This window comes from Patagioenas fasciata, chromosome W (genome assembly GCF_037038585.1).
Source record: "Patagioenas fasciata isolate bPatFas1 chromosome W, bPatFas1.hap1, whole genome shotgun sequence".
Lineage (NCBI taxonomy): Eukaryota > Metazoa > Chordata > Aves > Columbiformes > Columbidae > Patagioenas > Patagioenas fasciata.
Genome location: NC_092559.1, coordinates 61,114,725 through 61,119,165, shown reverse-complemented (window position 1 = coordinate 61,119,165; position 4,441 = coordinate 61,114,725).

Genomic DNA, 4,441 nt, shown 5'->3' with positions numbered 1-4,441 from the left:
TTGGTATTAACAGATCCCTTCTCAGGTTGGCCAGAGGCATTACCCTGCCAAACTAGTAAAGTCAGAAAAGGAACTAAAGCCTTGTTAAATGAAATCATACCCCAATTTGGGGTGCCCACTGTGATGTCCTCTGATAGAGGGCCACATTTTGTTGCACAGATAGTACAGCAAGTCAGTAAAGCATTAGAGATTGATTGGCAGTTGCATACTCCCTACAAGCCTTAAGCAAGTGGGCAGGTAGAAAACTAATCATATAATCAAACAGCAATTAAATAAAATTTGTCAAAAAGATAATTTGAAGTGGAATCAAGCACTACCTTTAGTGCTGCTCAGAATTAGAGTCAAGCCTTAAGCCAAGGAAAACTTAAGTCTGTTCCTTCAAGCCAAGAGATTAAGTTTATGTTAAAGCTTTTTCAGGTCCACCTGTAGAAGAGAAGTGGAATGGACCATTCCAGGTGTTGCTGATGGCCTTTACTGCAATTAAAGAGCCACCTGCCTAGATTCACTATTCAAGAGTGAAGAAAGCACCAGATAAGAAACAGATGTTGTAACCAGTAGACCTACTGCTTCACAGATCTCTCAGCATTGATCTTAGTGACTCCAAAAAGTAAAACTGCAGTAACAAATGCTTTTATTTCTAGTTAGCTTTTACATGAATCTTTAGTGAAAACTATTATAGCCCAAAATGAACTAAAAGAAATGTCTACACAGATCGAATCTGAAACTGCAAAATATCCCTTGTTAGCAATATTGGTGATAATTATAATCCTGACAACAGTGAATTTAACAAATAGCTATGCCGTGCTGCAACACGAGATGATAATATTTTGTAGATCTGTATTGCAAAAGAATTTGCAAGTATCTTGAAAAAGGGTGAATTGACGAGAAGCTGCCAAATTAATGTATACTCTGATTAAGTTATAAAAGACGTACCCATCATTAACCAGTTGACATGAGACAAATGCTTTCTGACCACCTGCAAAACGAGGGGATATTTTTCAAGTTTTAGGTCCTTCTGCATGACAGGAGGGAGACAGAAGATTGAGTAATACATTGTTTAGGACCAGCATGCTTAGTTTATATTTAACTAATAATTAATAGATGTATTGTAAGTAAGAAACTAAACAATTATAACTAACATCATCAATTATTTTTTAGTATAGATGTATTGTATATATTTTTTTTTAATTGTAATGCATATGTACTAATTATGCAAGAGCATCCAGTCTTTGGAGCACTTATGGAGGATGATCCTAAGAGCTCCCCGCGCTGTCAATAAAAGAATGCCGCTTAACAGTATAACTGACTCTGCTGTTAAGTTTATTTCTTCATTTCACTTTATTCATTATTTGTCCCCTACTGAATGACAAATCTCATGTTACCAAAATTAATTATAAGAACAGCTTAATTATCAACCAAAAGACTTAGCAAACTTATAATTCTCAGCATTAAATAACTGCATTACATAAATACTACTCTCCCTTAAATAAGGGTTTCCACATGAGATGTGAAAGGACAGCAGTGAATGCTTAAACATATGCCACCAAGCAGAATTCTCCATCCTTGTGGAAAAATTTCTGAAAACTGATTCATAAAAACAAGAAAGCATACATACACACAAGCATATAGATTTCAGTAAAATTGAAGAGTTCTCTCAGTTTCATGATGAAATTTGTGATCAACATCAAATACAAAGATTGATTCCAAACTCAAAAAACAAGGGAACTTACCTGGGACATCTGAGAAAGGACTTTGAACCTAGTTTTGTACATCCCAGGTTAACACTCACAACCAAGAGACAATTTTCTACATCAAGACAGACAGATGTCTCTTTCATTCATAGAATTGTTTCAGTTGGAAAAGACCTTTAAGATCATCGAGTCCAGCCATTAACACTGCCAAGTCCACCTCTAAACCACTGTGACAGGTGCAGTCGACCCCCTCCAATCAAACTGCAGCAGTTTGGTACAGGCTCCAAAGGAGGTAAAGGCCTGAGCTGCAGCCGGGCCAAGAACTCCTTTTAGGAAACCCACAAGGAAGCAGAACGGCAACTGAACACTGATAAGCTGTAGGTGTAACGAGTTTCATGCATACCTTTCCCACTACATGCAATTTGACTACAAGACAACCACCCTATTCCATAAATATGACAGTCTGGGTGAGCCTACTGTACGGGGATATAGCGGAAGATTTGGTGAGGAGGTTAGTTAAATGCAAATACGCTCAAGTGACTTGCACCTGTCTGTAGAAAAAGCACATACATCACACTAATTGTTTTACTGACCTTGTGTGCTTGATGAGTAGAATCTCTGTGTTAGACAACATAGGCCTGTGAGAAACTCTAGGCACCTTATCACTGAGATTCCTGCTTTGTTGTGAGAAAGAGTGGGAGGCTGCGCCTGCCTGAAGCCTTGAAATACAGGTGAGCTCAGCAGGCCCAGTGATCTTTCAGCAGGGCTGAACTGACCAGCGCCTGCGTCCCCGCTTGTGTCACCTCTGCCTGGGAGCTTAGGTGTGGCTTTGGAGATCCCCCAGTAGAGAGGTAACTAAAATAAAACTTGCTCTTTGCAATGCATTCATGGCCTCTGGCTCTTCTTGCAATGTGCCTGCGTATGTGTACACATTTGGCACTAGTCGGCAGTCGCTAGAACCAGCCATGCTGTGGTTTGCAAAAAAAACGGGGACAGGGGAGGCCTCGAGGGTGACTCCCCAAATTCTGGGATGGCCCAGTACGGAGCGCTGGGCTCCCGTGGCTGCTCTCCTGTCTGAATTTGCTCCGCCGGAGGCATGGCCTCAGCTTGATGATGGGGCGGTGATTACCCCCCAGGTAATTCAAGCAGCTATGCTAAAGCTTCCATGGAGAGCAGCATCAACTTCTTCTCGCAAATTAGCGGGGAGATTGGGATGGTTATTTGTTACCGGTCTTAGAGCTCTTGATCGTGATGTTGTTGTATTGAAGAGTAAAATAAGAGAATTGGAAAAGGAGGTTGAGATTTTACAGGATGCAAAGGCGATCGCACAAGAAGTAATCACTGTTCAAGCAGAGAGGTGCTATGAGCTGCAAGATAATGTAGACCGGTTGCTAGCATGTATTGCTAAGGAACAAAAGGAAAAATATGCCAAAAGTGAGTTTTTGTGTTCTCAGGTTTGTGCTCTTACCACAAAACACCCTTGGAATCCCAAGGAATGGGATGGAAATATTTGGAGTGAATCCTCGGACTCCAATATTGAGTCTGAATTTGATCCTGACTTAAATGGCAGGGAAGTGGTGGGAGCACAACCCCCCATACAAATGATGCTGCAGCAGGAACAAGCAGATGAGGGGGGGCAGATTGCACATACTCACTCTCCGAAGGAGTTAACGGCATTTTCAGAGATCTCTCAGCAAACAAGTGGGGAAGGAATTCCGGCACAGATTTTGCCAGCTTGGGATAGTGGAGCTGTGTCTATCCATTTATTAGTAGATGAAAAAGATTTCTTAAGCCCTATAGCCTATGATGATCAGATACAACAGCAATATGCTCAGCTGCAAACTGTCAGAGGTCCAGACAGGCAAGATATTATTGCACCTATGCTGTATCAATGTTTGTGTGCAGCAGTTTTAACAGCATATGCTGAACCTGTTGAATCTGTGTTGCCCTGTGGAAATTGGTGCACATTGGGTAGACAGACAAGGGGAGAGCGGTGGATGTTGTCTACCTTGACTTCAGGAAGGCTTTTGACACTCTCTCACAGCACCTCATAGGAAAGCTCAGGAAGTGAGTGGCCAGAAAATATCACTTACCAATAAGGCAAGGTGTCTCAGTCATCAGAGAATCCTAGACTAGCATTCTAGTCTAAGGAGGAGAATCTTCCACTGTAGACCTTCTAGTCCAAAAAAAACCAACTCACCATGAACCTCCAGCAGGCTCCATTTATACCCTAGTTAAATATGAGCTGTGGTCATTTATGGTAGTGTCCAGAAACTTATCTCAGGCAAGGCATTTCATTGGTCAAGGGTCCTGTCTGTTGACCAAGGGGCATATACATGGCCATACTGGTCCATTAGCTGGTGCTTTCGATCAGGGGGCAGGATGGGGACGGGGCATCTGCCTCAGACTCAAATAAACCCCACGCTGCTTCGTTGTTGGAAGTGTTGGGGGGGGAGACCTGATTCATCGGTTCTGAACACGTGGATTTAGAAACGCGGCGCCTGAAATCTGGGCGAGAGCCTTTAACCCGTGTCAGCCGAGCTGGCCTCCTCGACGGTGGCAGCTCTCACGGACAGCCCGCCGGGACCACACCTGCGGGCGGTAGCGTGGTGGGGTGGTCCTAGCACCCCGCGGCCGCCTGGCAGGCTGTGCTCCTCCCCCTCACGGCGGTGGGCAGTGCCAGACCCCGGTGGTGCCGAGGTTGCTATCGCGACGGGCGGTGCGAGGCCGCGAGGGGGCGGTGCGAGCCG